This window comes from Tamandua tetradactyla, chromosome 11 (assembly GCF_023851605.1).
Source record: "Tamandua tetradactyla isolate mTamTet1 chromosome 11, mTamTet1.pri, whole genome shotgun sequence".
Taxonomy (NCBI): Eukaryota; Metazoa; Chordata; class Mammalia; order Pilosa; family Myrmecophagidae; genus Tamandua; species Tamandua tetradactyla.
The window spans coordinates 34,964,845-34,978,846 of record NC_135337.1 but is presented as its reverse complement, the minus strand read 5'-3'; positions in this window follow the sequence as shown (position 1 = coordinate 34,978,846).

The following is a 14,002-nucleotide window of genomic DNA, read 5'->3' as shown; positions in this document are numbered from 1 at the left end:
GTGGAATAATCCCTATTCAATACTGTATATTTGAAACTGTAATGAGATCATCTCCCTGGTAGATGTGATTTAGTCAAGAGTGGTTGTTAAACTGGATTAGGTGACGACATGTCTCCATCCATTTGAGTGGGTCTTGATTAGTTTCTGAAGTCCTATAAAAGAGGAAACATTTTGGAGAAAGAGATTCAGAGAGAGCAGAGAATGCTGCATTACCACAAAGCAGAGAGTCCATTAGAGATGAAGAAGGAAAACGCCTCCCGGGGAGCTTCATGAAACCAGAAGCCAGGCGAGTAAGCTAGCAGATGATGCCGTATTCGCCATGTGCCCTTCCAGCCGAGAGAGAAGCCCTGACTGTGTTCGCCATGTGCCTTCTCACTTGAGAGAGAACCCTGAACTTCATCAGCCTTCTTGAACCAAGGTATCTTTTCCTGGATGTCTTTGATTGGACATTTCTATAGACTTGCTTTAATTGGGACATTTTCTCAGCCTTAGAACTGTAAACTAGCAACTTATTAAATTCCCTTTGTTAAAAAGCCATTCCGTTTCTGGTATATTGCATTCTGGCAGCTAGCAAACAGGACAAAGGCGTTCAACTGTTTGAAGGAGACGTCTCTCACTGCTGAAGGCACTCTCCTCAGTTGATTGTAGATGGACTCAGCCATAGATGCAATCAACTTCTCAATTTAAATCCACGAAATATCCTCATAGTAACAACCAGGCCAATATTTACTTGACCGAACTGGGTACTGTAATCTAGCCAAGTTGATACCCGAAATTAACCATCCCAGATAAAAACATATGAAATCAGCTAAGTGGATATTAGCTATATTGCAGACAATTTGATAGAGGCCATGAGGAGAATTGAGTGGAGCTGGGGAAGGATGATTTGTTACCTTTTCTCAAAAATTCAAATGCTGTGCCTTAGATTGGACATTTCTATAGCCTTGCTTTAGTTGGGACATTTTCGCAGCCATAGAACTGTGGACTTGCAACTTAATAAATTCCTCCTCTTAAACCCCCCCCCCAAAAAAAAAAAATTCAAATGCTGACTGGTCACTAGCAATACAGGGGAGAAAGGCCTACAGCCAAAACTCTGGCTGCGTCAGAGAATCTGAATCTGGAAGGCCACATGATTTAATGCATAGGACTTGGGTGTTGGACCACAGTTTAAATCCCAGTTCTGCCACTCTCTGTTTATAGGTATTGGAGAAAATCACTTAACTACCTGAGCCATCATTTCCTTATCTGTAAAATGGAATGGGGTCCCCAGCTTAAGGACTGTTGTGATGATTAGTGGTGTGATATATATGACCTAGCACAATGCTTGCACTCAAGAAGTTAGCTTGTATCATGATAACAAAAGACTTAGCTCTGGATATGTAAAAATAGCCTACAATACTCTGCACATTTCCTAAAGGCAACTTCTATTTAACAAGGAGAATGTGCTAGGCATTGTGCTTAAGGCAGTAAGGTTGTGCCTTTGACCGCAAGGAGCAGGAGCATCATGCAATGTCACAAGTGAACAGTTATCTCTGTGGAGTGTGATAGAAGGTGTGGAGGGCATCTAAATGGAGTACTCTGGGGAACACACATGCTTCCTCCACCAGCCATCATTTCCTGAGCTCATTCTAGGGTACCAGACAGTGTTCTAGGTACTAAAGGATCAAAAATGAATAATGTGATCTCTGTTCTCAAGGAGCTTATATTCTAATATTTTAAAAAGTCAGCCATGCATTTAAATGGCTACAATGTATTACAAAAGCTAACTTAGTAGTCTTTTCATACTACATAAAAGCACGAAGGAGGGCATGGCCAGATTCACCCGGAAGGTAGGAAAGTTTTCAGGAAGTGACGTCTGAGCTAGGTTCTGATGCAGATAACCCCCAGGCAGAAATGACAGGAAAGTGAAAGAGCTTTTGGGGAGGGGACGGTCCTGAAAGATCACATGGTATCACTGGAGGACTTGGGAGCAGGGCAAAGGTAATGGTCCATTGGAACAGATGAAAGGTAAAGATGGAAAGACAGGTTAGGCTCAGTTCATGGGTGCCCTGTGAATGCCACCCACACTAGAGAGCTCTTAATTTTCTCCTTCAGGCAGTGGGAAATGGGGGAAGGTCTAAGCTTATTTTCAGTTACAGTCAAGCCTGGATAACCTTAGAGAATCTGTCTGAGACCTTCCTCTCTGTTTTCAAATCCTTGTAAAAACAAAATAAAACAAAACTACCATCTGGTCTTGCAGAAAATCAAAAACTGCATGAGAAGCCAAGAGTCAGCAGATTAACAACACCCAGAGTAAATTTTGCAGTGCTTAATAAGACCCGTACATGTTCATGTGTTGCTTTAACTTGTCCTTGGCCTTTCTAGACCTCAAGGAAACAGCTCAGCAGACTCATTCTCCTTCAACTTTGCCTCTTCTCTCACACCCTAGTTTCTTCCCTTCACTTTGCTGTCGCTTTGTAATTGTCCAGCTGATGGCAGAGATTTTGCCCCGCAAAATCTGAATTTGGAATCTGAGTCTGGAATGTCACAAACGGAAATCACTCAATTAACCTGACACTGAGTGTCGTTCTCAGGGCAAAACTCCTTCCTCCCTCTGCCCTGCCCCTTACCATTCAGGTGTCCTCATTTTGAGATGCCACTGATCTCAGGGCACACAAGGCTGTGCACAGATTTGTATTTTCCCACCCTCTCTGAAGCCCCTTCCCCAGCTGAGCCAAGGCTTCCTGCTTGGTGTGATGTGGTCTATATGGTCCAGACCAGAAGAGGAGGAGGAGGAGGAGGAGATGACTCTGCTGAGCCAAGTGTCCTCATCTGACCCCTTGCTCTTTTTTTGTCCCCAGCGGAAAGGTGGAGCTTTCCTGCCCACAGAACTTAATTTCCTTTTTGCTGTCTTCATGATGCTGCATTCCTCTATGGGTAGCTTGAGACTTAGTGTTTCTTATGGGCAACACTCAGCAGAATTCGTTTGTTCTCTGAACCAAGGACTTTGATGGCCCTTCTAGGAAAACTACAGGTTGAAAAGCTAGATATCATACCCCTTCTATGATGGTGCCGCACCTTCATGTCCTCTGCAGTCCCTGCCTTCCCAGGGGAAGGCCCTGGTTCTGGCTGGACCCCCCCATCGCCACCACCACTAATGCCACCGCCCTGCACTGGGCCTATCATAGTGGAAGCCACGACATCTTTGGCATCTACATTCCCTTGACCAGACCTAGGCAGCCTCTGACTCTTCCCACCATTTTCACACCCAGAAGAGGCACGGCACCTAGTGTGTGAAAGCTGCCCCCACAGTAGCTGTCCAGAGGAACCAGGTGACACAACCCTGAATCAAGGGGGAGTTGATTGCCCGTGGGGTGCATCTGGACCAAAAAGAGACAGAGGCTGGAGAAACTCCAGTGCATGGTTCTGAGGCTCAGTGATTTTTTATGGCCTATCCAGACATCCCATACAACCAAGCCACGGCTGTGTTTTATTGTGAAACAATGACTAGCTCAATAACAAGTATTCACTTTCCTCCTTCCATTCCTTGATTTTCTTTTTCTTTCATTTTTCAACCCTGCCATTGTACCTTTCAAAAAGCATTAGCAAATAGGCTTTGCCTCAGACTGATTTCTAGAGAACCTACTAACAGTGGCCCATTGAACTCAGTAATACTCGGAACCCATTAATGTGGTTACTTCATTTTTGGGTTGGTTTGGGTAAGTTGTTATATATATATATATATGTTATATATATATATAACATAGTGTATATACAAAGCAAAGAAAGAAAAAGGGAATAATTTTCAAAGCACCCTTCAACAAATAGTTACAGGACAGATTCCCGAGTTTGTCGTGGGCTACCACGCCATCATCTCAGATTTTTCCTTCTAGCTGTTCCAGAACATTGGAGGCTGGAAGGAATATATATATTTTTTATCATCACAGTTGATTTTTTCTTTTTTGTGAAAAATAACATATACAAAAACAATAAATTTCAAAGCACAGTGCAATAATTAGTTGTAGAACAGATTTCAGAGTTTGGTATTGGTTAAAAAGTCCACAATTTTAGGTTTTTACTTCTAGCTGCTCTAAGATACTGGAGACTAAAAGAAATATCAATATAATGATTAAGAAATATCTATATAATTATTCAGTAATCACACACATTTGTTAAGTCCTCCCTTCTCTGTATAACCTCATCATCACCTTTGATCTTTCTCCCACACCTTAGGGGTAATTGGGCTATGCCCATTCTAACTTTTCATGTTAGAAGGGGCTGTTGATAATATGCAGTAGGCAGTTGGAACTAGCTTGTGTTCTGGAGAGACTGCTCCCTCTGTATTTCAGGACTTATCTATTCCAGGGACCCATCTGGAGGTTGTAGGTTTCTGGAAAGTCACCCTAGTGCATGGAACCTTTGTAGAATCTTATTTATTGCCCTAGGTGTTCTTTAGGATTGGCTGGAATGGTTTTGGTTGGGGTTTGGCAAGTTATGATAAGTAGCAATGTCTAACTGAAGCTTGTGTAAGAATGACCTCCAGAGTAGCCTCTCAACTCTATTTGAACTCTCTCAGCCACTAATACCTTATTTGTTACACTTTGTGGTAGTTAGATTCAGCTGTCAACTTGGCCAGGTGAAGGTGCCTAGATCTATTGCTGTGGACATGAGCCAATGGTGTGTGAACCTCATCTGTTGCTGATTACATCTGCAGTAGGCTAGGAGTCTGCCTGCTGCAGTAAATGATGTTTGATTTAATTGGCTGGTGCTTAAATGAGAGAGCTCAACGTAGCAGAGCCCAAGCAGCTCAGCACACCTCATCTCAGCACTCGCAGCTCAGCCCAGGCCTTTGGAGATGCAGAAAGAAATCACCCTGGGGAAAGTTGTTGGAACCCAGAGGTCTGGAGAGAAGGCCAGCTGAGACCACCCTGTGCCTTCCCACGTAAGAAAGAATCTCAGTTGAAAGTTAGCTGCCTTTCCTCTGAAGAACTAACGAAATAAATTTCCTTTTATGAAAAGCCAATCTGTCTCTGGTGTGTTGCATTCCAGCAGCTAGGAAACTAGAACACACTTCTTTTCCCCCGTTTGGTCAGGATGGCATTGTTGATCCCACATCACCAGGGAGACTTTCACCCCTGGATGTCATGTCCCATGAAGGGGGTGGGGAGGGCAATGATTTCACTTGCAGAGTTGGATTTAGGGAGAGTGAGGCCACATCTGAGCAACAAAAGAGGTCCTCCAGAAGTAACTCTTAGGCATACCTATAAGTAGACTAAGCTTTTCTGCTATATATATTAGCTTCACAAGAGCAAGCCTCAAGATCAAGGGCTTGGCCTATTGATGTGGGCGTCCCTAATGTTTGACACCATATCAGGGGTTTCCCTGGTGGCAAAGTTCAATAGTTTCTATATATTTTCTCCCATCCCTTAAGGGATTTTGTCAATACATTTGGATTACCTACGTAATATATTCTGGGATATATCCAGGCATTACATTAAGCTATACAGGATTACAAGTCCTCATTCTTATTCTGGGCTCCCTGTGTTTGGATTATTTAAATGAATTACCCAGACAGGTTGAGTTAGATTACGTGCTACAGAAAATTTAGGTTTTGGACAAAATAAACCTTTCTTTCTTTGGTCTCAAACGAGTAGATGAGGTTCTAATATATAGCCAATGTCTTCCTTATACCTGTGTTCTGAATTACCTTAATTTCAACCTAATCAGCTTTGTTCTTATCTCTAAATACCAGGTTATATATATATATACACAACAGCCTCTCAAAAGCCAGAAATAGGGCGGTGCAATGGTGGCTCAGTGGCAAAATTCTTGCCTGCCATGTCAGAGACCTGGGTTTGATTCCCAGAGCATGCACATGCCAAAAGAAGAAGAAGAAAAAATAAGTCAGAAATAATAACTATCACTCCTGACTAAATGTGATTGCTATAAGAGTTTACAATCCAGGCTGGGCAAGTTTTTTAATCACTTTTCCTCCCACATATCAAAGACCACAACAGAAGGCCATCGCTTATTTCTGCCTTGGAAAAGAACAGATTCAGATCTATGATCCCTGGAAAACAGATAGCCCTAGGAAGAGCCATCACAGCCCTTGGAAGATGGAAACAATCTAAGCTTCCAAAACTTGGAGAGTGATTTTTAAATTGATACAATTATACAATACAACTCTAGGTAGACATTAAATATAAAGTTATAGGCATACTTATCAACACATAAACTTATTCATGATATGTTAATTGAAAAAGCATAGCAACTAAGTATGAATGATTTCACTTTTGCAAGATAAAAACCTCCACATGTATTTATGTATAGAAAAAACTGAGGGACGATATACACCAAAATGCAAACAGTGGTTTCATTCAGTGGTAGGATTATGTGTGAGTTCTTTATTCCTTACAAATATCAGTAGTTAAAATTTTTGTCTCTAAGAAATATATATTATGCGTGTTTTTTTTTTTAATTTAAAAGGAAAATGTATCCTGGGCCTGGCACACATAAATGTATTTTTGGCCAGCTATAAACTATATAAGTTTAGAAGGAAAATGAGATAAAGACCCCAGACAGACTCTGAAGGGCTAAGGATAGCAGATAGGCTTTTATTTTTTGGTTAGAATTATAAGGATATGGATTATTATTGCTCCAGTAATATATACTTATTGAAATATAAAGATATATATGAATACCTTAACAAAAGAAAGATTCTAGTATTGCTATTATAACTATTCTTGTGGTAGAGCTCCTAAAGCATGCCCATGTATTTAATCATTTTATGTACCAGTTCTATTTTTCTTAATATAAATATGTTGCTCCATGAATACTACTTCTGTATATTTTTAGTTCTAAAGAATAATTAGGAATAAATCATTGTGTTGCACCAGTGGGCCATCCATTTATTCCACATATACCAAGTATTTTCTATTTTCCAGAAACTAAGCTGAGTCTGGGTATTCAGAATATAAAGATACACATATACACAGTGAACTGGGAGTGTACAAGAACCCAAGGGCCAGCGTTCACGAGGGATGTAATAGGCACTCTATGCCCAGGGTTCTAATAGGCCAGAGAAAAAGGGCATTCAACCCAGGCTGGGGGATACCAGTAGCCAGGAAAGACATCCCAGAGTAACTAATACCTAAGGTAGATCTTGCAGGACAGGTGGGAATTAACCAAAGAATGGGAGAAGGGCATTCCAGACGGAACTATGAGATATAGAGGGAAGTAGGTCCAGGGAATCTCAAAAGTTGAATTTGTTGATCAGTGCTGTTGAGAACTATGTGTGATCCTGGAGAAAATTCTTTGTTCAAACTGGTAGTCATTAGTTCCATGGCCGTTGAGCAGTGGCGAGATTGAAATTCCACTTTTATTCATTTTTATTTCATTTTAATCAATTTAAATTGGGATGAAACCTACTGCTAGTTCATGAACATTGTCTTTCCCTCATAAGAAGTTCATTCACATTCCAAAAGTGAAAAAGAGTCACTGCAAAATATTAAAACAGAGCAATTACATAATGACAAGAAATATTACTTACAAATTTGGAAGCAGAGTGCTTTGGTCAGCTGTAAACATGCTTTCACTTCCCACAAGCTTTTTAGAGAAAGTGACAAAAAGGAAGAGTATAAAACGAACTAAAATTCATTGTAGAAGTGATCTGACAGTGAAAACAATTAGCTTCTATAAACAAATAAGTAAAAGATAACCATCACAGAAGGAAATTGAGTAGGTAGCATTAATGGGCCATTCCCTGGGGCCCGCATACAAATGACCAATTAAATGTGGGAAAGTGTTCAACTTCATTCCTATTCCAGGATATTTCAATGAAAATGATATCCCACTTTTCAACTGTCAAATTAGTAAGAATTTTATTTTAAACACTGCACATTGTTGGGGATATGGATAGTCACTCTCAAATGTTTTTAGAATACTCTGGTATATCGTTTCTGGAAGCCCATGTGGCAGTATTCAGCCGAAGACTTGAAAATGTTTAAATGACCCACCTATTCCGTTTCTGGGAATTTGCCATCAGGAAGTAATTAGGGTTTCTTGCAAAGACTTATGCACAATGTTGTTCATATCTGTTTTCTACACACAGAAGAAAAATGACAGCAACGTAGCAGAAGATTCTAAATAGGAGAATCATTAATTAAATTATGACATAGCTATACAACTGAACACTTACCTTTCTTTTACTGAAAAAAATCAAGTTCCTATTACAATGTAATACTCCAGGTGTATATTTTAAAATTTGTATGAATAGAAAAAATACTGGAGTGATGGTCACCAAAATGTTAATAGTGGTTTATCAACTGGTATTATGATTATTGAGGATCTTTATTTTCTTCTTTATATTTCTCTATATTTTATAATTTTCTACAATGAAAAAGGGATTATTTTTAAAATTGAGGTTGTTAATCATGACTGTGATGTTCAGTTGTAAAAGGAGGAATTAAAAGTGGACAATTGCTACATTTCTTTACTAGATAAAATACCTGAAGTGGCTGGAGGCAGGCATTTGCTAGTCTAGACATGTGGATAAAGAAGCAGCAACAGATCTTTCAAAGAGGTTATATGACTTTGCATTCCTTTCCAAAAAGCCTTTCCTGCTGTTACTAGCAACAGAAATCCTTTAATTAATCAAGATAAAATGATTTCAGCCAGAGATAATTATGTATTTGAAGAAGCTCTTGCAGTCTGGGATGTGGATGGATTGTATAAATACAGGGGATTTTCCTCCTTGTTAGGTTCATGCTAACATTTTCAACCCAGATGCGATGGCCTGTTGGGGAAAAGTAAGTCTTTTTAGGAAAGGAAAGGAGAATGGGAAGAAAAACCTTAAACAGAGACCAAAGCAACAAGAAACTTCAGCTAATGAAAAATTCTTCTGCCTTTGACTTTTAGGAGAAAATGGGAATTCTCAAAAGAGCGACTCTGAATTGAGATTTGCTCATCAACTTTCAGGATATTTCTTAAGGCTTCACCAATTCAGTCCACTCTCCAGACTTACTGGGTCAACTTTTCTCATTCTATCCAATGGAAATAATTCCTAATGGCCATTCTGAGATTCTTCAGGATCCAAAATAATTTTCAGAATCAGCTAAAACAGATTAAATTATGCTCTGTAGACTCCAGTTACTATGTACACGTACACAATACCTACTTTACAAGGTCTTCAAGATTAAGGCTGGTACTTAAAAGGGTTTGTACTTAAGCCAAAAACTAATAATAATAAAATAAAGAATACATTCTAGTTAACCGAATTTTTTCCTACTTAAGAAAAAAACCCAGCTAATTGAAGTCAGAATGATGTTCTTACAAAAGCATGTGGAAACTCCCTAAATTTAGAAAATAGAGGCCATGAAGAATGTCAAGAAGGTTCTGTCAGTGACAGGAGAATTAGAGGTGTTGAAAGCCAAGAAGGAGGGAGTTTCAAGAAAGACGCAGTTGTCAACAGTGTCAAAGAGTTAAGATGTAGCTTCAGGGGGAGGTGGAAATGGAAACCAGGTGGCCACAGGCTGAGATAGGTGAGGAGAGCAACCCAACAAAAAGGCTTGGATGACAATAGCTAGATGGGATGTAACCTGGAGAAAAGTTTCTTTCATTTCAGTTCCATTTAAGATGCCAAAGACTGGGCAGGCCATGGTGGCTCAGCAGGCAGAGTTCTCCCTTGTCATGCCAGAGACCCAGGTTCAATTCCAGGAGTCTGCCCATGCAGAATACTTGACTTCCGGAAAAGACATCAAAGTAAGGGAGCTCCAGGACTCAGTCTCCAAATAAAACAACTATTAAACAGGAAGGAACTGTTTGAAACAAATATTTTGAAACTTCAGAGGCTAGAAGAGCACTATACAACATCCAGGGAAGAGCTGAAGGAAGAAGCAGATAAATTACAATAAAGAACTATAAATTGCTGTCTCCACAGGGCAGCTACCCATGTCCACCCCCCACATTTATGGCAAGGCTATGGGTTTCAGTCCCTGGCTAGCTGCTGGGGACAGAAAGAGACATAAAAATAATCCTCTACCCTAAGAATAGGGGTGGACATGGCCAATCATTGACCAAAGCTTTTGATTAATGAATTTCGATATCTGGTTCCTGGCTCTAAGGGCAGCTATTTTTTCAAATTGCCCTGGACAAAGGCAGCTGCTACCATTGTTTCAACTCTCCCCAGTTAGGGTGGAGGCAGTGGAGATTTAAAGAGAAAGTGCTTCCTCGAAGGACTAGGAGAACAGTTAGCTGAAGGGCTATATTTGCTGCCATTCAGGAAAGCTCTGCTTTGGGGAACCATGAGAGAAGCTTTTGAATTCCTTCCTGGTCTCCACTCCAGGGCACTTTGGAGACAGTTTGTGACCCCTTCATGGGTCCCTGCCCCTCTTTTGTCTTGGAAAAACTGACTTGTGAAAATCATCTCTCTGAGGTGACACTCCTCACAGAATTTGCCCTTTGGGCAAAAGCAGCACGAAACAATGAAAGGAGTGTAAAAACTAGGGAGGTGAACAGTCTGGGACAAATAAGAGAAATGTCTGTCTCCTGGGAAACAGAAGGGACAACCAAACTCCTGTAAACAGGAGACCTCCAAAACAATGAAAAAGCAAAACCCCAGGACAAGCTAGAGGCCCCAAAAGACAGGGAAAACTCTGCGTACCACATTCATCTTGGGCAGACCTTTCTGATAGGAGTGGAAACTGAAGAAAATCTGTCTTATTACCAAGTGGTTATAAAACCAAGAAACAGACAAGCCATGGACTAATTTTTAGAGTTAACATTTTAAAATATTAAAATGTACAGTTTGCATCAAAAGAATATAAGACAAACAGTAAATGATGGCCTATCCAAAGTAAGAGGATAAAAATACAGAAAATACCAATAAAGACAAGAATGTAGCATACTGAAAGAAAAAAAAAAACTTAAAAAAATTATCTTAAAAATGCTCAAAAAGAAGAGGGAAAGTAATATGAAGAAACTAAAGGATATCAGGAAAACAATGAATGAATGAACAATGTGAGAGTCTAAGTAAAGAAAGAAATTTTAGCAAGAAACCAAACAGAACCACTATAGTTGTAGAGTTGAAGACCACAAAATGAAAAATGCCCAGGTGAGTTTCAAGAGAAAATTGGAGCTGACGAAAGAAACAATCAGTGAACTCAAAGAAAAAAACACTTGAAATGAGTCAGGCTGATGAGGAGAAAAAATATATATATTAAAAGTGAAAAGAGCACACACGTCCACCCACACCCCACCCCCTACACAGGAAGCACCCATGCCCTGCCTCCCCCTATGTACATATCTGTGTCCTGACCCCCACCCTCACATATGTATGTACCATTCCCTTACCCCCATTCATGCCCCACCCCTCTTGTGACAAGCACACCCAAGCCCCCTGAAAGCCACTCCATGCTCCCTGTGATGTTCACACCTGCACCCTGCAACAGGGAGTGAAAGCCACTCCCATGCCCCCATGTCCCACCTTCCTGCTTCCTTGGCCCCAACCCCCACACCCTACCCTCCCACACCCACATACCAACACAGTCCCCACAATTCACTTCCTGCCGTATCTGCCACCCTGTCCCCCATGCTGTGCCCTGCCTTGCACTCGAGTCTTGCCTATGCTGCAACCCATGCCTGTCCCCCCCCCCCACGACCTGGTGCCCATACCCCATGATCCTATGCCACACACCCCACACCCCCAGGCACAAGCGTAGGGCTCCGGCCATGTAGCTAGCCCTGACCTGTGCTCTGCTCACCATGTCTGGCCCCAGGTCCCACACTCTGAATCACATCCATTCCACAAATACAAAATTTTAGGAGACTCAGAGAGATAACTTCCAAAGTAACTCCATCAAGATAATTAAGTGCCAAAAAGTCAACAGAAAATCACAAAGTATATGAAGATGCAGATAGATATAGCCCAGCCTAATGACCCAACTAAATACCAGAGAACACATAGTCTTTGAAAAAATTAATCAAAGATGGTCATATAACTACTAAATAAATTCAATGGGTTGGCTAATGACGTAAAGGATATCAAGAAGACACTAGAAGAGCATAAAGAAGAATTTGAAAGAGGAAATAGAAAAATAGCAGATATCAGAGAGATAAAAGATACTGCAGACCAAATAAAAAATATACTACAAATGCACAACAGCAGATTTGCCAGGCAAAAGAAAGAATGAGCAAACTAGAGGACAGAACAATTGAATTTGAATGTGCAAAAGAACAAATAGCAAAAAAGATGGAAAATTTTGAATTGGATCTCAGGGAAATGATAGACAACATGAAGCACACAAATATAAGAATTATTAGTGTCCAAAAAGGAGAAGAGTAAAGGGCTAGAAAGATTGGTTGAGGAGATAATGGGGGGAAACTTCCCAACCCTTATAAAAGACATAAATATGCAAACCAAAGAAGACCAATGAACTCCAAATAGAATACATCTGAACAGGCCTACTCCAAGACACATACTAATCAATCTGTCAAATGTTGAAGAGAAGCAGAAAATCCTGAAAGTGACGAGAGAAAAGTGACTCACCACTACAAGGGAAACCACATAAGACTGAGTTTGGATACTCAACAGGTACCATGCATGTGAGAAGGCTGTGGTATGATATATTTAAGATACTGAAAGAGAAAGACTTCCAGCCAAGAATTCTGTATCCAGCCAAATTGTCCTTGAAAAGAGAGGTAGAGATTAAATTTTAACAGACAGACAAAGGCTGAAAGAATATGTCAACAAAAGACTGGCCCTACAAGAAACACTAGAGTTCTGTCCATTGGGAAAAAAAAGGACAGGAGAGGGAGGTCTGGAGAAGGGCACAGAAATGAAGAATACCAGTAGGGTAACTTAAAGGATAAAAAGAGAAAGAGGGAAAAGAATATATAGATCTGACAAATAAAGACCAAAGGATAAGTGGTAGATTCAAGAAATACCTTTACAGTAATTACAGTGAATGTTAACCAACTAAACTCACCAATTAAAGTATACAGATTGACAAAATGGATTCAGAAATATGATCCATCTATATGCTACTTACAAAAGACTTATCTAAGATTCATCCTTGAAAGTGAAAGGATAGAAAAAGATGTTCCATATAAGTTGTAAACAAAATAAAGCAGGAGGAGCTATGCTAATATCAGACAAAATATACTTTAAATGTAAAAACATCATAAGAGACAAAGAAGGACACTATATATTATTTTTAATTTTTTACTATATATTATTAAAAGGGAAAATTCAACAAGCAATAACAATCACAAATGTTTATGCTCCCAAACAAGGAACTCCAGAGTGCATGAAGCAAATGTTGGCAAAACTGAAGGGAGCATTAGACATTTCAACAATAATAGTGGGAGACTTCAATACACTACTGTCATCTCTAAATAGAAAAAACAGAGAAAAGATCAACAAGGAAATAGAGAACTCAAACAATTTGATAAATGAATTAGACCTAACAGATATGTACAGATTGTTACACCCCAAAACACAAGGATATACATTCTTCTTCTCTAGGGCTCATGGAACATTCTCCAGGATAGATCATATGCAGGGGTATAAAACAGGTCTTTATAAATTTTAAAATACTGATCTGATCACATTGTGATTTATCTGAACACAATGGAATGAAGCTGGAAATCAATAATCACCACAAATAAATGGAGCTTAAATAATGTACTCTTTAACAACCAGTGGGTCAAAGAAGAAATTGCTAGAGAAATCAGTTAATATCTGGAGATGAATAAAATGAGAATACAACCATCAGAATTTATGGGATACAGCAAAGGCAGTGCTGAGAGTGAAATTTACTGCCTTCTCAATTTTAATATAATATCTATATTAAAAAAGAAGAATGAGCAAAAATCGAGGACTTAACTGCTCACCTGAAGAAACTAGAGAAAGAGCAGCAAACAAACCCAAAAGCAAATAGAATAAGAGAAACAACAAAGAATAAAGCAGAACTAAATGAATTTGACAAAAAAAAGAACAATAGAAAGAATCAATAAAATTTAAAAA